This window comes from Kogia breviceps, chromosome 16 (genome assembly GCF_026419965.1).
Source record: "Kogia breviceps isolate mKogBre1 chromosome 16, mKogBre1 haplotype 1, whole genome shotgun sequence".
NCBI lineage: Eukaryota > Metazoa > Chordata > Mammalia > Artiodactyla > Physeteridae > Kogia > Kogia breviceps.
The window spans coordinates 30,259,599-30,281,932 of record NC_081325.1 but is presented as its reverse complement, the minus strand read 5'-3'; positions in this window follow the sequence as shown (position 1 = coordinate 30,281,932).

Sequence of the window (22,334 nt, the reverse complement as noted above, 5' to 3'; positions counted from 1 at the left end):
TATTGGTTGAAATGTAATCTTCATCTTTTACCATCCAATAAACTCCAGACAGTGATATAGTGCAGCTACATCTGTTAAGGATAAATTAACTTGTTATCAATTTAATATTATGTATCAGTGATAAGTTAAAAAAAAGAGGAATAATAATTACCCATGATTTGGATGTGTATCTGAAATCAAATATCAAATAGTAAATATACTATAAAGAGATAAAAATGCCCATAGAACTTGAGTATCTATATAATAATTTGTACTTTTCTCTCACTATATATTTAACAGTATAAAATTCACACTGATTTCAAACAGATCATAGTTTATGCAAGGGAAAGTTCTTATCATTTTGTATATAATTTTCATTTCCTAATTATTCAAGCCCTTTGTTCCTGCCTTTCTTCTGTGATTATATGCTAATAATGATCACATGTGTCTGATGTTAAAAAAAAGAACAAAGAAAAAAAGACAGAGATGACAGAGAATTAAGGCACAAAGGTAAACTTGAGTATTGTTCTAGTAAAGTTTTATGAGGTCAAAAATAAAGAATAAGATAAAATTAGGACTTAATGGCTTCAATGATCCTGTCAATTTATTATTTACATGCATCATGGTTACTATAGTTCTTGGAGTGAGAAATTTGCTTTAGAAAAATTGAGCACAGCATGGTATAGGCCATTATATTTAAGCAAGACTGGGTCTTGTTTTGCCATCAACTATCTGTGTTCAACTTACCATGTTTTTAAATTGTTCTAAGTCTTAGTTGCTTCATTTGTCACACATGGATAACAAGTTATTTCAAGATGTTGTAAGAACTAAATAACTTTATATATGACACATACCTAGCACATGGTTTCTGTCATGTATTAGAATAATTAAGAGCCAGGTGCCTGGATTTGAACCCTAGCTATGACTCAGAATCTTCATAACATCGGAACATTTACATAATATTCCTATGTCTGAATTTTCTTATGTATAAAAGTGAGGACAATAATATATGCTTCTTGAAGTTTTTATGGTATTAAATAAGTTAGTATATAAGTAAAATGCTTAAAATAGAGTCCAAAACATGATATCAATAAGGAAACATTAAGCATTATTTTATAGGTGTGGTATCAATACATGTTTCTCTTTACTTCCTCCTTGTATTAGAAAATAAGAGTTTTAAAGACACGAGTGGTCAGAAATCAGTACATCCTCCACCCTTTCTATTTTAAGGCCACAAAATATCACTAATAAGTGTCAAAATAAATAAATAAATCTATGTTCCTGAACAAGATGATTGAAAGTATAGTTTTGTTTTGTTGTTTTAAGAATAAACAATTTCACTTGAAATATAATATCTGTATTTTTGTGTTTCTCAATATTTGGATTTAGGAATATCAATATGTTTCTGAAATTCCCTGGTAAGTATTATAATAACCTTTAACAGTGTTGAAAAATCAAAATTCAATCTGAGTAAATTTGAAGATCTAATTGGCTTTATTCAACAATTCATGGATCGGGCAGCATCCATCTAGCAATTAGAAAGGAGCTTTGAATAGTTGTACAAAATGGAAGGCTTTTATAGTTAGAAAGGGGGCAAGACAAAAAAAAAAGTCTATTGTTTCAGGCAAGGTCACCTTCCTTTGGGGGAGGGAAGTCTCTTGTGCGGATTACCTCACTAGTGCTGACCAGGTAATTCCAGATTAACTGGTTAAAGGTTATATTCCTAGGAGAGGCTGAAATAAGTTAGATATTAAGTTTTGGTTTGCTGACATAAGGCTTAGCACAAGTGAATCCATTTAGGGCCTTTTTTAACAACAGTAAATACTATTATCAGGCAATAATTGTCTGAAATGACCTACCAATTATTTTCTATGCTTTGTATCAAAGACAATTTGGATCTAGATGAAAGTACTGTATCATCAGGTACATTTATTATAATGAGAATTGCTAGTGGCATAAACAGCTTTAAATGGCCCTGTGCTGTGGTAACTCTCCAGAATGCAGCTGGTTTAACTTGGGAAGAGGCTGGTTGTAACACCAACTGAGCTATAATTCTAATACTCAGAATTTTCCATTTATATGGGGTTTCCAAACCACCTGTGAAGTCTTGGAACATTCCATTTTCAACAGCTTATGGAATATTCATGAGATACTGCTGGGAACGCTGGATAGTTCTTGAAATTATTATTCTAGATATGGTCACATTTAATTACTAAAATAAATACAATTGTTGCTATTCTATTCCATCAGATATGTAGTTTCCCTTGTAAGTGTATTAAATATATGAGTTAATTCAGAAATAAATAAATATAAGCAGTACAGGATGGTCTCATCCATTTATTTTTAAAAACAATGTTGAATTATTGTAGAAAAATGGAAGAAATGGTAGAGGAAAAGTGGGACAGATTTGATTACAAGGAAGAAAATGTATGCATGCTCAACACATTATAAACAGAAGCAAACACATTGGGAAAGTATGTTAAATACTTATGACATTTAAAATAGAAATAGAATGCAAGCTGATAAGATAAGCATGCATATATGCAGTTTGGGGTAGACTGCACTGCCTTTCTTAGTATACTCTCAGCTTACCTCTGGATCCTCATCTTTCATCACACCCTACTCTTACACTTACACTTTGCTTCAGCCACATATTACTTGGAATCACCACATTCTTACCCTTCTAAGACTTTAAACATACTACTATCTAAATTAAATGCAAAAACATTCCCAACTCATGACGAAGTCCCATTCTTTCCACAGGCAGTTTAAAAAATCATTTTATCCAGAGATCTCTGAGAGGCAAGATAGAGGCCTCTCTTTGCTCTCACCATATGCAATACTCATCCCACTCTAGTGTGATTCTTTTTCATCCCCTGTTGACTTCTCCTTCACAGTTATAGACAATGTTATTGTATCCACAGTGCCTAGAGCACAGTAGGTACTCAGTAAATGTGAACAGAAAACAAGCTCTCGATTTAAAATATGGGGCAAGAATACTGACAGTTCACAAAAGGGAATACAGATTGATAAAATAGGAAATAGAAACACATTCCAACACATAAAAATAAAATCAATAAAAGTCAGCAACAAATATATATTTCACCTATGGAATTAAATATCTAAGGGAAATTATAATGGTTAAAAATAAAATATCCAAATAAATGGGCCCTGTCATATAAATATGAGGAAAAATCAAAAATTGTTAAAAAAAATAATAGGGCAGATATGACATGGTAATTTCCATTTAAACTTGGTCATAGTAAATAAAATTCAGGAATAGCATTTTAAAAAGTAAATATTAAATTTGAAATAATATGAAGTGGAGAATTGGAAATACTTTCAGGGCCAAATTATAGTAAAAAGGTAGAGTAAAAAGGCTGTGAAAACCTAGGTATATTTATAGAATGAAGACTTTGTAATAATTTTTTATATTTAAGTTTTATAGAGATAATGGGTAATTTTTAAATGCTATATAAATAAATAAAATGGTATAGATACACACACAAACTAAAATGAACAAAAACAATGTGGAAATGAATCTTACATATACCCTAAATTATAAAATGTGGTTACTGACATGTTCCTCTACAATTCCAGTTAAGTTGTGCATGACATCTCTCTGATTGGTAAAATATCTATTGACTTAGAAGACTCAGAGCCCAGGCTCCATAGAGAGATAGTTTGGACTTGAGACCCAGCTATGTCATTTACTTGGCTTGTAATCATCAGCAATTGACTTTACCTAGATGTTCCCCAGTTATCAGTAAAAAAGAAAAACAAAAACATGCCATTACTAATGCCTGTCTTATATGTTATGAGGATAAATGGCCTAACACTTATGACAAAGGCTCTCTCTGTTGACCAAACTTTGATCAGGCTCTTAGGAGACCTCTTTCTGTCTAGGTCTTGCCCTTGGACTCTGCCCTAAACCAATTTAGTCCCATATTAGTGATATCTTACTGCATCAGTTTAGTGAAAATCCCCCACCCTTGAAAATGTGATCAAATGTCTTATCCTCCATCTTCAATATCTTATCACTTTGAACTGTCTTTAGCAAAAATTTTGTAAAATTGATTTAGTCTTAATACTCTTACCCTTAATATTATGTTTTAGTAATTTTTCATCCACTGACCCCACCCTGGCCTTTGGCTATAAATCTCCGTTTGTATTTATTGTTTTCAGAGTTGAGTTTAATCTCTCTCCCTTACTACAAATCTCCACTGTAGTAGTCCCCCAGAATAAAGCCTGCTTTTCCATCTTAACAAGTGTCAGAATAATTTTTCCTATTATACCTACAAAGTACATACAAATGCACTTCATAGAGTATGTGCTAGAGCAATTTTAGCTCTTTAAATCTTTATTACTATTATTATAATTTTATATTATTATTATTACTATTCCTTAAAAGTTTTCATACTTGTCTGGCTTTGGAAGTTCACCCTGGGTAGGTGATCTCATAGCAGCTTGTATTCCTCCTATCACTGCATTTATGACAGCTTATTTCCTTATATTCAATAAGGGCATACTCCATGTCTGACTTGTTCATGGTTACATCTCCAGTGTGAAGAAAGTTGTTTGATACATGAGAGACTTTCAATAATATTTCCTGAATATTAATTAATTAATTAATGTTTGAATCTAACACAAAACTTTTATCTTTCTATTATCTTTCTTTTAATCCTAGGAGATTCTCCTCAGACTCATCATCAAACTCTACTCAGCATTTCTTAACATGGTTCAATTTCTGTAAAATAACACTTTTTTTTGAAGTGGGTCTATTTTCAAAACAATGTTGCTGTATAACTTTTTATATCCATGAAGATAAACCTCATATAAATTGTAAGCTACTTGAGAGCAAAGGATTTGTCTCTTATTTTCTTTATGTTGTTCCATGGTTCTCCTGGAATAGTTTACATACAGTAAGTTTTTAGGCATGTTAAATATGACAGTAGTGTCTCACAAGAAGTGTCTAAAACTAGTGTTTGAACTAGAAACTTACTTGCAATTCCATCTTATATTTAAATAAATGCATTAATAGAAATGAGGTTTGTGGCTACAACCTTTTTCTACTGGTTCAATTAAACATAGGAAATCTTTAATGATAAGGCAACACATTTGACTTATGATAGAATATGATTGTTTTTATCAAAATAGTTAGTTAAAGCTCCAGCCAAACTATTTAATTAGTCATCTTTTCTTTATGGTGAATTTTAGGTAAAGGAAATTAATAGAATATCTTCAAAAGTTTATTATTAGGCATGTGGCTAACTGACAGTGTGCACTGTCTGCTGTTATTTTAAATGTTGAATGTTAATTACAGCCCAGAGGTTACTATATGTTTTTATATTTAGGTTATTCCAATTTTAGGTTACTTCCTTCTGAGAAATTTTAATTACTTAGTGGCACTTCTCACAAGGTATCAGGTGGAAGATTTTGAAATATATAAATTATTTTTGAAAAAGTTGAATAACATTTGCAGTTTAAAATATGTGTTCAGCAGGTGTCTTACAGAAGGACTGTTTTAAACCATATTAATATGGTGACTATGATACATATATCAATATAAAAGATGAACACATGTGAAGCTGGAAAGACTGTGTAAATTTTTAAACATCTGAACAGGTGGCTAACTTCCCAAAACAACTTAAACCTTTATGATACCTTATCATACTGAGACAGATCCTGGTGTTTTACAATGACATTAAAATTAAAATTTAATTTTTCCCATAGAGCTAATATAATTATGAGCTTTGTGTCAGAGACAATAGTGAGATCCATCTTTTGAAAGAAAAGGGGAAGATATTCTTCCTGTCAGGGGCCAGTGAATATTGGCATATACGATGGTGCTAAAATAGGGAGCTGTGAATATGGAGGTAAATAGTTTTTGATACTATTGCTGGTCTTATTTTAGGAATTGAGGAAAGTAAATGAGATATTACATTATAAGGTGAAAAGTTAGGGAACCTGTATACATTCAGATGTTGATTCAGTTTCAGAGCTCCTCTTTATTCTAAAAGCAAAGATTGACATTATACCAAACAAATGTCATAATAAACTATCAAATTTCTCATATTATAATATGAACTCGATAAACTTAAAGTACTTAGCCTATAGATACCTAGTATAGTTTAAATAAATTAATTATTCATGGTAACGTTTTTGGCTTGTTGGTTGGATGACACCCAATGAGAGTACACATTCTCCATGTCATAGAATAAATGGGAATTCCATTGAGACTTCCTCATTTACTGCTGGTTGAGCACGTGTGTGTACAAAGGCAAACATTAGGGTGGCTACTTATTGAATTTAGGGAGGCACTTAGAGAGCCTTAGAAGTCATTTGGGAATAAAATGTCTTGTTCCCAAATTCTTCCTATGTAATTTGTGCAGTTTATTTTCTGACTGGTTTGTTTCTTCCTGAAATGTCATCTCCCAGGAACTTGACCCATTGCCTGCTTCTAATACCTTCCTCCAGCCCTTGATTTATTTTTCTCTTTGTCTTTGGTTCAGGCTCTATTCCTCTGTGTACCTCCAATGACTCCAAGTCTACTGAGCAAACAGATGTGGTAACATACTGAGCCCATTGTTTCTCACGGCTTTTCTCTCTAACCCTGCAGCTTGAGGGTGAATCTTTCTTCTGGATCCAAGCTTCTGCCCTCCTCGTGTTTTGAAGCTCTTCAGGTTGTATCTGGGATCTATTTTAAGACTTCATCATTTCTGATTAAGGCTTTGTTCTCTATATGAGTATTTTTTGGCACTTTGGTCGGATTTTGAAATCAGACTGTTCCAACTGGTACTGGCTGGCCTTCAGCCCATTCCTTCAGGAACAAAGGCTGTTTCACTGAAACTCTGCCAACTAGCTATCAGTCTGTTCCTTTGGAATAGGGACTGTTCTATCACAACTGTGCTGAGCAGCCTTTGTCCTGGCCCTCTGGGACTAATACCGTCCCTTAGAACTGGCTGGTATTAGGACTGTAGGCTGTTTGAGCTGTTGGAGGTATTTAGGTGGTTTGAAAATTATTCTTTACTCTAGAGAAAAGCCCCTGAGAAATGGGATCCCATTTATCTAAATATTTAGAGGGAACCCCTCACCTCCCAACATGGCCCCTGGCCAATTTCATGTTTACAAACCACTATCTTTTCTCATGCACATTTCTAACTATTTCTCTGACTTTTATCAGCTAGTTCATATGGTTGTTGGAGAAGGCTAGGTCTAGCATTGGGTGGAAACTGCTATTTGGGAAAATGCTGAAAGGTCCTAGATTTACAACAGGGAGGTCAGCCTGTTAACTTACTATAGAATCAGGCTCTGGCAATTGTTAGGCAACTTCATTGAGCAATTCCAAAGGATTAAAAACAAAAATCTAGTCTCCTTTAATGTTGATTCCACCCAGGTAGCCTTTAACTTTATATTTATTAATAGGATGAAACAGGACCTTTCTCCTCTACTAAAAGGACCAAGATGGAATGAAAAATAAGGTACACTCCAGACTTAGTCAATCTGGCAAACCATCTCTCTTGTGTTATAGACGAGTCACCTAAAATTAAGATCACTAAAATTCTTAATCAACTTCAGCAAATAAATACTGGTTTGGTTAGGCAAAACCAAAACCCTCCTAGATTCTGTTATTATTATAAAGAAACAGAATATTGGAAAGGACATTGTGACAAATTGTTTTAGGCATCTTCAGCCCTCTAACCAGCATTCACAAGTTCTCCCAATTCTTAATGACAGCACTCAAGAAACTACAGAGGCTCTTCCCAATCCTCCCTCTGATTAAGAGGAGCCTTTTTCTCAGAGGACTAAAGCAGTTCAATTGTGGGGATCCCTAATGTACCCCAAGAGGTTACTATCTCTGAACCAACCTCTTTTTGTTTAGGACCTTTGAGGGATATGCACCCTTATGTCCATAATTTTTCCACCCCTACCCATTTATTAGCCTAAGACTTCAGAGAGAAGAATCATACCAAAATTTCTTTCTCCCAAAGAGGAAAATAATTATAGAACTTGGCAGTAGTCATCAAAGCAGACAACCAGGTGAATCAAATGAGCCTTTAACATCTTTTATTTGCTTCATCTCTGACAGTGCTAGAGCAAATTCAAAAATTATTGATCATTTGTCCCTACTGAATCAGATACCACCGTCCTTATGGGCAAAGTCTCCAAATGATACTGGCAAAATTCACAGCACACCTCCCATCAAGAATCAAATAGAATCCTCAAAGCCTCTCCCCAGAATTAATTGATATTCTATAAGTAAAGTAGGCTTTCAAGATATAAAGCATATAGTAGAAGATTACAGGACTCATATTATCTATTGTACTAGACTCTGTAATGCTTCTATTTTACCTGTGAGAAAAACTAAGGGTTGAGTGTTGAGATTTGTCCAGGACGTCAGAGAAACAAAAACAAAAAAAAATTACCTTTTGACACTCTATTGTAACTAGCACTCATACATTTCTAACATCTACTCCCTTGAAAGCAAATTTTTTACTGTAATTGTTTATTCAGTGCATTTTTCCATATTCCAGTTGATGAAGCTAGCCAATACATTTTTGTCTCCACTTACGAAGAAAAACAATTCACCTGGACATTAATACCTTGTGGCTTTACTCAGAGACCTTATTTATCACAAATTCTGAAGGCTAGAGTTTTGACTTTGCTGCACTATATGAAGGACTTGCTTCTTTGTTCTCCTTCTCAATCCTTTGCACAGTAAAATAGCATCCAGGAGCTATTGCCTTTAACTTTAAATAAGGTCACCAAAAAATCACATATATCCTAGCCAGCTTTGATATTTAGGGCATCTGATATCAGAACAAGGGCTATACCTAGATCCAGGTAGAATTTATGGTGCCTTAAGTTTCCACAAATCCAAAATTAAGTACCAACTGTGAGGTTTTCTTGGGCTAGTTGGTTATTGCTGAAGTTGGATTTCAAAGTTCTCTCTAATGGCCAAACCTCTGTATGTTTTTTCTAAACAAAACAACCTTGACCCAGTTTTATGGGAAGAAATGGACAACACAACCTTTAAGGTTTTACAGGAGAGTTTAATGAGCTTATCAGCCCATGGGCATCCCAATTGTCAGATTCCCTTTTTATTTTTTATATAAGTAAAGAAGGGGATGCCTTTGGTGTACTCATCCCAAAACACAGGAACCACCATCAACCCACAGGGTATAATAGCCAGGATTTAGACATTGTGACATGGGAATACACCCCTTGCCTTAGAGCTATTACTGCCACTACCTTTTTGGTGAAGGTCAGCAATAAATAGTTGTGGGATCTAATTTACCCATTTTTGTACCTAATGTAGTAGAAGTCCTCCTGAATTCTCATCACACTCAACATTTCTCAGTCAGTTGCCTACCTCCTATGAAATACTTTTGTTACCTCTTCCTACACAACTCTTTTATGTTGCAAAAACCTTGACCCTCCTACTTTTCTCCCGTCCATCCCTGAAGAAGTCCCTCTTGACTGCTTAACTGAAAGATCACCGCCTGACTCCTTGTGAAGATTTGCAGGAAATTCCTTTGGGTAATACTGGTTTCTCATAGTTCACAGATGGTTCTTATTTAAAAGGTGACAATGGCAAATATTGTTCTGAGTATGCTATTGAAACTCTTTTTGATGTTGTTGAAGCAGCATCTTTACCTATGGTTATGTCAGCCCAACAGGCCAAATTATACACTCTTACATGTGCCTGTACTGTAGCCAAGGACAAAATTGACAATATTTATACTGATGGTAGATATGGTTTCAGAGTAGCTCAAGACTTTGTAACGTTGTGGAAGCAATATGGCTTCCTGACTTTCAGCAGAAATGAAATTTAAAATAGACATTATGTTCATGAATTATTGGATGAAATAATTTTACCTGCCTTAAGATTTGGGGACATGCTAAAACTGACTCTCTGGAAGCTAAGATACATCAACTTATTGACATTTCCTAAAGGAATGCTGCTTTTGAATATTTTGTTTGTTTGTTTGTTTTTTTGTGATACGCGGACCTCTCACTGTTGTGGCCTCTCCCGTTGCGAAGCACAGGCTCCGGACGCGCAGGCTCAGCGGCCATGGCTCACGGGCCCACCCGCTCCGCGGCATGTGGGATCTTCCCAGACCGGGGCACGAACCCGTGTCCCCTGCATCGGCAGGCGGATTCTCAAGCACTGCGCCACCAGGGAAGCCCAGGAATGCTGCTTTTTAGGGACTAGCGGCAATCAAACCTCTGTCATGGTCCAAAAGGATGTTTCCCCAAATGATGACTTAGAAGAACTGACTAGAGAAGTCTAATAATTGGCCTCAGGACAGGAAAAGCAAAGAGAGAAAGCTCTCATTGCTAAAGAGAGAAAACTCTGGATTGATAAATAGAGAAAGCTCTGGTTTGGACCAAATAACAACCCAAACTCTAAAATCCCCATGCCTCTTTATGTACATACATTAAACCATTAGTCTACTGACAAAATAATACCATTCATGAATCAATATATGTATGGAAACATTAACAAGGCTGCAAAAGGTGCTTACCCTACTTAACCTACTTGTTCAAGTACAGCTCAGGGAAGCCTGCTCATACTTCTTTCCAATATTTTTAACTGCCTAATGGACCATTCAAGTTCTGGAAAATGGGTTTCTTATAACTCCCTCCATCTAATGGATATAAAAGTATGTTTTAGTCATTGTCTGTATGTCTTCATGCTGGACTGAAGCCTTCCTTTGCAGACAGGCTCCTGCTTCTTCTGAGACTAATAATCATTTGGAAATATTATCCATATCTGTGGAACTCCTTTTGAACTTCATAGAAATCAAGGAAACCATTTTACTAACCAGGCACTTTGACAAGTCTTTGCTCTTTAGCCAGTTTCACAACATTTTCACTGCACTTATCACCCTCACTTCTATGGTTTAGTCAAGCATAGTAATGACATTATTAAGACCTAGTTGGCAAAATTTGTAGAGGTCCTTCAAATACCTTGACCTCAAGTATCTCCATTGGTCCTTCTAAATCTTCGATCCACCCCAATTGGAACTCATAAACCCTCACTCTCTGAGATGGTCTCAGAATTCCCAATGCACTTCACTGCTTTGCCTTTTGACTCACTGCTGATGAAAGGAGAGATACTCTAATATTGCAAAGGCCTAATTGTTTCCATTAAAAGTAACCTTGCTTTGCTGAGGAACCTTCACATGTGTACTTAGGAGATGAAGAGCTTAAGGATCACACCTTGTGACCTGAAGATTTCCTCTGTTGAAAAAGATATCTCCAGAAGGATACTTTTCAACCTCATTGGAAAGTCCCCTATGAGGTACTGCTAACCAAGCCTTGTGCCACTAAACTCCAATTAAGAGACCCAACAGTAAAGATTTTCTGGGATTGAAACAGACAACATCTGATGAGACAGTTCTTCTGAGATATCTGTACCAGGCCTTGTTGGAAATTTATCTGCCAGACCTTTAATGATGACATAATACTTCAGTGATATCTGGTGTTTATGATTTTGATAACATATAGATTTCAGATTTCAAACCTGCCTGAGAGTTACTCAAGTGTGACTTCAATATGTTTGCAATCTGTGCACTTTCCAACATAGAACACTTTATCCAGGAAAACTCCATTCTGGCATTGAAGGAGTAAAAGCAGCTGAAACTAGAAAACTTAATTCTTGATCAGTGAACTTCTAGATAAAATTTTTGATCAAAAATGGAAAATGTAAAACATTAATAAGCAGAAAAATCAGTTAAATAAAATCAAAAGACCAGAATGGGGAGTTCTCATACACTGAGAGGGTAGTGGAGCCCAAAAGGAAGAAGAAAGACTTCTTTTCTGTCAAGAGTTCAGCTAATGAGAAACTGTCAAAATTCAGCCAATGAAAAACCATGGGCTATTTGTTTACTGTAGCCCTCTCAACTTTCTTTTCCCCTGTATAAAAGAGTTCTGTCCATTTATTTTTCTGGGGACTTGCAAGTGGCTCATCATATTTGCAGACCACAAATTGCAATTCTCTGCTGTACTTGAATAAATGCATTAGTCAGATAAACCTAAGTTACCTGTATGGCAAATGAGACATGCAAATGTCACTAATTTAAGGACCATGAATTAGGGAGATTATCCTGGAGTATCTAGGATGTAATCACATGGGTTCTTAAAAGCGGGGAACCTTTCCTGACTATGGTCAGAGGGAGATATGACTATGTAAAAATGGTCAGAGAGATGCAATATTGCTGACTCTGGAGATGAAAGAAGTGGGCAATGAGTCAAGGAGTGTGTATGGCCTCTAGAAACTGGAAAAATGTAAGGAAATGGACTCCCCCTAGAGCCTAGAAGGAAACGACCATGCCAACACCTTGATTTTAACCCAGTGAGACCTACATTGAACTTTTGACGTACAGAACTGTAAAATAAGTTTATGCTGCTTTAAGCCACAAAATTTGTGGTAATTTTACAGTAACAATAGGAAAACTAATACAGATGATAAAATCAGGTTCAATTTAATAAGCAGAATGTCAATTTCTTTATAATAGTCAAAACCTAAGATTGATTTGTAGTTGAAGCCTTCTCCTATTCTTCCTCTTTAGCCTTTTCCAGGCAAAATAGTGTGTAGATGGCTTCTACTTTTTGATCTTGTCATCTTTCCTGTTTATAATCCTTGTCATCCAGCTAGTTACCTTAAGTTTCTGAAGCTTCCAAAGTTGGAATATTGAGAGGCAAAATAAGAGATTTGGGACTGAATGTGTGCTAGACTTATAACACTGTGGTGATCTATAATCTCTGTTCTTTGTACTTAGGGTTTGTTTAATTTTCTTTTTCCTGGGCACTTCTATGCATTGTTGAAGACACCAACACCCCACCTTCACTCCTGCAGTATCTATTCCTCTAAGTATCTTAAATTCCCACAAGAATTACTAAGTTTTATGATGGCTAGTTATTTGCCATTCCTTTTGTAGCCTCAGTATATGAAAGTCTACTTTTAGCTCTCACCCACTGGGTGGCCCTGTTAGATATAGAGAGCTTGTGCATCCTTCATCCACTCTGAGTAGAGGTAACTCTCAAACTATAGTTAACCTTGTTCTTTAGATTTCTCAGACATTTACTTAGACACTATTTTTCTGTGTCTTTTCATATCTTGTTTAGTATGAAAACACTTGCTAAACTCTCACAATATGAATTTCACAATTCTCCTCTTCCTTGTCTTAAGGTAAAAGAGGTAGCACTTCCTTTCTGCCTCTATTGTGGTTTGAGATTCACAGTTGACTGCTAATAGCTCTCTCCAAAGAAATCCTTCTCAAGAAAGGTCTTCAAACATAGTCTAACTCCCATAATTTTATATCTTTGCCATGAAAGGGTGGTTTCATAGACATTTTACCCCTTTTTTAATGTCTACATTTAACCTTCTTCGAGTTAGTTTCACTTTGTCAAATTCTGGAAAGAAAAGACCCAGTGTAAAACTTTGTTTCACTTAACAATACTTTATTGCTGTAGATTTCTCAGGTTTTAGTCATTTTGTGATTCAAATGTATTTTTACTCACTTCCATTTTCCTTCATCTCTTAATTTCTCTCTTTCCTCTATTTTTCTCCGATATTTCTTGGGAAACATAAATAGTCTTGTAGAGGTTCTTATTAATTATCCACTTATTCATTGAATCAATATTTTGACTAAATATTTTTCACAAAACATTGTGCCCATTGATAAGGGTGATACAAGATTATTCACCATGACCTCAAAGAGCTTTTAGCTTCATAGGTGCAACAACCCACATAATTAACTCATTTATCCCTGAAGTAAGAAATCTAACATAATCTTCAAGCTTCTGCCTAAATATCATTATTATAGCCCCCTTTCATAGTATAATTTCAATAATTTCACTATTTTCATTTTTTACCAAATTTTTTCAAACTTGTAAAATGCCCAGCTTATTAAAAATAATATTTGGTTAATGTGTGTGTATATTTAATTACATGAGAGATAAATATATCCATTTTCATACCTATAATACTTATTTTCTCTTAGAGTAACTTAGATTACAATGTCAAGAACTCTTTTTTTTTCTTTTATGTTCTAGCCTCATTGATAGCCATATGCAAAGGCAATTTAAGTTTTATCTGCTTTATTTTATCTTTACTGGATGAATTTTACTATTTTTCTTTAACTTGAAAAGAAAGCATACAGAACTATAAAATAATTTCATTTATTGCTTTCTCTAACATGATGGCTACACTCTCAGCTCTGTCCTTTCTAGACCCAGTAAGTCTGGCCATTGTAAGTGGGAAAATAATTTGCCACATGTTAAATTTCATGGATGTTGCTTTTTATTCTTGATCACTTATGTATGGGTCTTCTGTCTTATTCCCTATCTCATAGTTAATGAGAATCAGTTTAGAGTCTTATCTTTTTCCTGCTCTTTAGTAATTTGATTTATTTCTTATGCCTCTAGTTCTTGTTTCCTTCCTGTTATTTCAGTCCACTATGTATTTGACTAATTTTTATTCTCATTTGCAGAGGTGCCTTCATGAGTTGTACCTCAAAGCTGTATTCTCTGTCTTCCTGGTCTCTGTCTTCTCATTACTCGTCCTTAATTCTCAGGTATATATTACTTATTGGTTACATCAATGTATTTAGAAGCTCTCCACCAATCACTGGCTGAATTGAACACATATTTCAATTCCTTTTGAACATGGACTAATGTTCTTTATATCGTATGTGTTCTTTTCCATGAGGATTGCCCTCAGAGTTGAAGGTCCATATTGAGAATTCCTCTGTGATTTTTCCTAAAATAGAAGTCTGCTGCTTATTTCCATGCAGCTTTACCTGATTCTGCATGTTTTCCAGAAATTCTTGTACTATTTTTCCTATACATTGAAGTGCCTCCTTTACACAAACCTCAGCTTAATCAGTTAAACAAACATAGAAGAAAATATAGTGAATAGAGAAAAATTTCTGTGAGAAGGCACTAGGAGAAAAACCACAGATAGGAATGAAAGATAGGAACAAAGATAATTTTAGAAGAATCATGATCATAAAATAATATAAATGTTACTAAAGAGCTGTTTTCTTTTCCAAACTGCATATGAAACATTATTTATTTATTTATTTATTTTAGTGCCTTTCTCTTTAGGTTATTGAAGTGGGTTGAATGGTGGTTCCTCAATAAGATGTATTCACATCCTAATTCTCAGAACCTGTGAATGTTACCTTATTGGGGAAAAGGGTCTTTGTAGATGTAATTAGGTTAAGGAACTTGAGATAAGGAGATTATCCTGGATTGTCCGAGTGGGTTCTAAATCCAATGATGAGTGTCCTTCTAAGACTGAGGAAAAGGAATATCTGATAGATATAAAAGGAGACAGCATTATGACCACAGAGGCAGAGAACAGAGTGAGGCTTCTACAAGGCAAGAAATGCTAACAATTACCAAAAGCTAGAGGAGACAAAGAATGTCTTCTCCCTTAGAACTCCAGAGGAAGTGTGGCCATGCTGACATCCTGATTTTGGACTTCTGGCATCCAGAACTGTGACAGAATAAATTTTAGTTCTTTTAAGCCACAAAGTATATGGTAATATATTACAGCATCATACAGTCATCATACAGTCATTCTACTGCCAAGATCCAAAAAAGACCAACTGAACTATAATCTGGATTTTTACATGATGCACCATTTAACCTCTCTCCGGATAGAGCCTTATTTTTTTTTCCAACTTTAATGAGGAATTAATATACAAAAGTATATTAATTATATACAAAATATTAATATAATTAATATACAAAAAGGTTCACATATTTAATGTCTATATTTTGATGAATTTGGACCTGTGCCTATATTTGTGATAATTTTTTTTTAAATTCCAAACAAGAAATAAATAAAATATATTAAATAAATGAAAAAAAAAAAGATAGCACTATTTTGGTCTCATATTATTTTCACTAATTTTTTTTTACTCCAGATAATTAAAGTCCCTTTTCTAGTGAATTTTACCTTCTATTTCTGTGCATTTTCACATAGTGTATCTAAAATTGCCATCCTCTGATAATTCTCATTATAATAATTCAAATAGATATGCAAAAGTAAAACAAATGAATACTTTCAACATTTTCCAAGCCCATTATATATTTTTTTTCAATATTAGAAAGTATTCAAAACTCATATTTTTGTATTCCTAAAGTTACTTTACCTTAAATTTTATGAGAAAAATACCAGAGAATGGTTTCTACCATATGCATAGAACATACACATTTTTTAGCATATGTGAAAACAAAATATTTCAAATTAATTTCTTAAAATTGAATTAATTGTAACATTTTATAATATATTGCATGTTTAATTTTTGTAGCAACAATATTTTCTTTGAAGAAGTATGTTTAAGGTGATTTCCTTACTGACAGCCAACCCTACAAAATATTATATAGAAGGTGTACTAAAAAGATTTTCTAAATCACAAAGAAAATCTCCATAGTAAGCACATATGACAAAAAATGGCTTACTAGCTTCTTTTGCAATAAAAAGTAATTTAAATAAATTATTTTAATGTCATTTTAAGCAAATGTTTTTTAAAAAACCTGATTCCTATCAAGGAATAGAGAATGACAACCACTAGTCTTGCTACTTTATTTAGAGCTAGGACAGCAGGGTCATTTTCTGTGAACTGTCAACCCTGGAGTGTTACCTTGTGCCACCAAAAGAAGCATCTAGACCTGTTGGTAAATAATCCTAGAGTGACTAAACTCTTAGGAATCACAAGTAACAATGATAACAACTGTTGGAATATAGGCTGTGGATGCAAATGTTTGCAGAGAACCTATGAAGAAGAACAAAATACACATCCTAGGTCAGGAAAAGAAAGTATCAGTTCAAAACTATAAGACTCAAGTCAGCTCCAAGATATTCCTCTCTGACATATTTGAATCTACAAACTTAGCTCTAAGAACTATTTTTTCAGAAGGCAAACCTCATTAACCCACAAAATTGACAAATATATTTCTAAAAAATATTTTGTGGATGTCAGAAAATATAAACCAAAAAATTGAAACAAAACATCAATTTTGTTACACATGTATTTATATATATGCATCAGTTAGTATTAAAGTAAAAAGTACCTTGAACTTATGTTAGCAATTCTATTTGCTTTTAGAAAGAATGTATCTGGAGGAATAAAGTTTTAAATTGTAGCATATATACTAGGAGCATCTTGATGAGGGAGTGAAAGTCTTTCATATTCATAGAATTCAAATATTAAAAGATAAAAAGTATTGCTTTCTAAATTTTGGGAATATTTTTCAAATAGATTAGTTTCTGGTTCCCTTCTCTGAATCCAACATTGAACAGTGAAGCTGGCCTATTTGATGTATTTCTTTCTCTCATATGCAGACACATATATGTGTGCACATACATGAACACAAACACACATGCACACACACACACACCATGAGAAATATGCAGGAATTCTAGAAATGGTTGTATCTGATTTGCATGTGTATATGTGTATGTGTATGTGTATTTAATTAAGCATAGGCTGGGAGAAAATGTTAATAAATTGTGGAATAGCTGGACTACTCATACATTGTTATGAGAGTGAAAATAGATGGCACTGCCTTAGAAAACAGACACTATTTACTAAAATTGAAGATATATATTTATACAACATACAGTAGTCTTCAGTTGGTAGCATAAAAGAGGAAAACCCTTTTACATAGCTAATAATTTTATAAACAGACCCATGAGGTTTTTATATTTGAAAAATGAAAGTTTAAATACAATGAGATAGATAACTGTATATCTATCAGATTGTGAACATTAAAAAAAGTTAAATAATTTTAAGTGCTGATGAGAGCATAAAGATTTGCAGGAGAGCTCTTTGATATTACTTATGAAAATGAATTTTTGTATATACTACATACTAGCAATAGTTTTCCAAAGTATTTAGCACAGTAAACCTCTGGGACACATCATCAAGGAGACACATTTAAGGTATTTACTAAAGTGTTATGTTGAGAAAGCTTCAGATAGAGATATTAGTTCACTCATTACTAAGAATGTAAACATAAATTGTGTATACTTGATGAAAATTTATGCAGCTGCCAGAAGTAATAAACCAGATGCACATATATGGAGAAATGCTGTAACATATTATTCAATTAAAAAGTTTAAAAATAGAATGAGAAAATTATGATAATATTAACATAAATTTTAATATATGTACTCTGAAACCAAAATCATATTTTTTTTCTTTTTTTTCAAAATCATATTTTTAAGCCTAGATGGAAAATCCATGCATGGAAGGTAGTTTGGAAAGACTTTTTTTTATCACCTGTGTAGATTCTTAGTATATAAATCAACTATGGAAAGGATATTAGGAAGATATATTAAATCCAGTATCTTGAGCACAATGATGAATGAGGAAAATGGAGAAGTACAGTCATGGAATCAAAACAACACAAAAAAGAATTTAAAAAAAAAAAAGAAAGAACACAAGATAAGTTTTGAATGGATGTAGGTTGATAAAATTTATTTGAAGGTATTAGAAAGTAGATATTATGTGATGTGATTTTCAGAGTGTATTTAGGTTAGAACTCCAGAAATTCTGTAATTAGTAGCCTAGAGGCATTTTCTATGTTGGCATCCACACTTCTCAAATTCAACAAATTCAAATGATTCATCCATTTTACCCTATACCTTCCATCACTTTAGACATTCCCTATTTTGGTAGTGTCACCAGTTGCCCAAGGCTATAAATTGTCCTAATCTAAATTCTGTGTGTCACACTCATCTTTTCTCATCTGGATTATTATAACCATCCAATTGTTCTCCAAGACCTTCCTTCCTTTAATCATTCTTTTGTCCTGCCCACATGGCTGACTCTAAAACAGCAGTATGACTATTATTCTTAAAGGAGACTAAGTACTATGAAGTAAGATGTTTGATCTTTCTTGCTCACCACTGTATCCTCAGCAGCTAAAACAGTGCCCACGGCAAAATAGTAAATTCATATTTATTGGATGCATAGTTTGCTGGGTAGCTTCTGAAATGCTCTACCTCACCCCATAATCCCAACTCCTGTTATTCTCAGCCTTGTATAAGCACATCCTTTTGAGTAACTTGCTTCTTAGAATACCTCAACTTTGAGTAGATGTCTTTTCTTTATTAGATTATGAGAAATACTGACTTCCATCTTGCTACTAGTTTCCTCCTTTCTGGCTTTGATGAAGTAAGTTACCATGTTGAAGAGATAAGTGTTCTGGTTAGCAATTCCAACATGTCTGTGGCGGGGGTTGGGGGGTTCACAATGCCAAGCAATTCTGGGACACCAGCTGGGTGTCCTACAATTCAACTCAATTCTGACACTATCTACCAGGAGATATTACCAGATTCCACAGGTTAAATTCTCAGTCTCATAAGACCGCTTTCCCCCACTTCAGATGCCAATGGCAAGTCCAGGTTGTTAACTGTATTTCCAATGAACTCCTCCTTGACTTATTAATTCACAGTACTGAGCTCACAGGACTCTGAAAACCAGTTTCCTCACTAAGTTACTGGTTTATTATAAAGGATATCAAAGGATATGACTCAATAGACAGTTAAAGAGATAAATAGGGTGAGGTACTGAAGAAAGAAGTTTCTGCCGTTTTGGAGTTTGGGGCCTGGTAGTGGGGCATGTGGAAGTGTTCTGGTTCACCAACCTGAAAACTCTCTGAACCCCCTTCTTTTGGGTTTCTATGGAGACTTTATTACATAGACATTAAACCACTGATTAAATTATTGGCCATTGGTATTGATTCAAACTCCAGGCCCTCTCTCCTCCCTGGAAATCAGGGGGTGGGACTGAAGGTTCCAATCCTCTACTCAATGTTGGTTCCCCCTAAGTCACTTATTAACATAAACTCAGATGAAGTTGAAAGGGGCTCGTTATAAATAACAAGATATGTATTTCACCTTTATGGCTCTGAAGCTTTTTAGGAACTGAGCATAAGAAACCAAACATAATAACAAAAGACAAAATATGCCTCCATTGTCCATATTCTTTAAATATGGACAATGAAAATCCCAAGGGCTTATGGAGCTGTAAGCCAGGGACCATGGATTAAGACCAAATATACATGGAATATATTTTGGTCATCTGAATGGCCAGGTATATTTCTTATAAATCACAATATTGTAGGAGTCTCTGCGGAAAAAAAGTATTTTTTTCCTCTACTTTTCTAGGTTCTTGGCTGAGACACCACTCCCATAATAAAATGAGAAATTAACAAGGGAAAAACAGATGTTTAATTACTTGTACACTTCCTGTATACATGGTAGACAAGGAAGCAACTGTTTAACTCCCTGAAATTGCCCAAGACATCACCTTAAATACCATCTCCAGCTATAAAGACAAAAGAAAATGTTTGGGGAGGGGGAGGGGGAAGTTATGGAATGTTACCAGGAAAAGCACAGTAAGCAATGTGATGCTTGTTATGCAGATTTAAATCTGTACCTTCTCCATTGATAAGAGTTTCTAAATATTTGGTCATCCTCCTCTTCCTGGTACAGAGAGGCAGATACCCTTACAAATGAAGATTTCCCTTTCCTTACGAAAGGGTAACTTCCACTCAGTTTTCAGAGTTTTTCCTATATTTGCTGTTTCTTAGAATTAACGAGTTCAAAATAACCTTTATGCCAAGAGGCATATTTGGAGGGTGGTGTATTCTGATCTTCAACACCAATACAGCAAATAATTTAGAATGGGCTCCAACCAATAGACAGCTGGCAAGTTAAGGCTTCAGGTCAGAAACTCAAGAAGGAATTGCATCTGCACAAACCATGTAAGTAATCTTTGAAGCAAATCCTCAAAAAACATAGTGAAAGAAAAATTCAATGAATGAAATATATTATGTTCCCATAACTTTAAGGATTCCTTTTATTATATTTTCTCTGGATAATTTTACCCAAAGGACACAAATTCTACCATACTGTAAAATAGAGCTCAGTTAATTGTTAGAATGACTTCTGCAAAACTTCCATACTCTCTCTCCTCCATCCCAGTGACATAGAAAAGAAATCCACAAAGTTTCATATGATTTTATTGTGTGAAAAAGGATACATTTCACAAAAGCAGTGTATAAATTATAAAACATCCTCTTACAACTGTCCCTGATGTTGAAGGTTTTTTGTATATGTATATACAAGAGGGATAGTAATATTTTAAAATATATAAAATACTTCCCTATTGTTATATAACACATTTATAATAATCTTGATTTACTCTCCTTTCAGATTGTAATAACCTAACATTAACAGGAAATAACTTTGAAATATATTTTAATCATATGATTGTATATTCTATTTTAAATTCTGTCTCAGATCCATTGATATTTTGTTTCACTCCTTGAACACCTCTAAGGATAGCTGATTTTATTTGCTAAGAAAATTTGGGGGATAAAGTTACCAAAGGGACATATTTATTTACCCATTGATTGGCAATCCAACTTATAGTTTCTCAGATAATTTTTCTCAGTCTCAATTCAACAATGTCAATCAGTGAAGAAATCAACACATATATTTGGACTGATTTTTCAGAGTTGTTTTCAATAAAAATAAGACACTTTACATTTATTGAGTGTCCATTGAATTATGAAACTAGTACTTTATGATTGTTCTCATATTGTGATTTATGGAAAAACTTGAAAAGAGATACAAAAATAAAAGTGACATTTACTTTGGAAAATGAGCTACAAAATAATTTTTTCATATAAAAAATGATGTTGAGAAATTCAGAAAGTAAATAATTACAACTTGTTGACCTAAAACAATAGACTGCTAGATATTTCTCCAGCAAAGATGGGTTTATTCAGAATGAACAGAAGATTGAAATTCAGTGTCTGCAAACATGGTGAGTCATGTGCAAGTCCCCACATAGCAAGAGAAGTACTGTTTTATAGGAGGGAAATAGAAAGATGGGAGGGCTATAGTAAACAAAAAGTCCATGGCTTTTCATTGGCTGAGTCCTCGCCAGAAAAGAAGAGTCTCTCTTTTTCCTGTTGGTCTCAACTATGATTGCAGGGCATGAGAGCTCCCAATTCTGGTCTTCCAATTCTATTTGAGCTTTCCGTTTATTAATTTTCATAAAACCCAACATAAGTATTATTCTTACCCATTTATACAAGAGAGAATATCTTTAAGTTAACCTGTGGTCTCCATATTAGTAAATGTAAGTTGCTTAATATCATTTACATTAAAAATAAATAAGAGCAGCTCATTTGGATGATACTCTTTATACTAAAAGGGAGTTTTTGTTTCAATTAGATGTAAGAGTGTTGTAGCTCCAATAAATTTCTCCTCAAACAAAACATCATTATATGATATAACAGTTTAAAAAAAAACA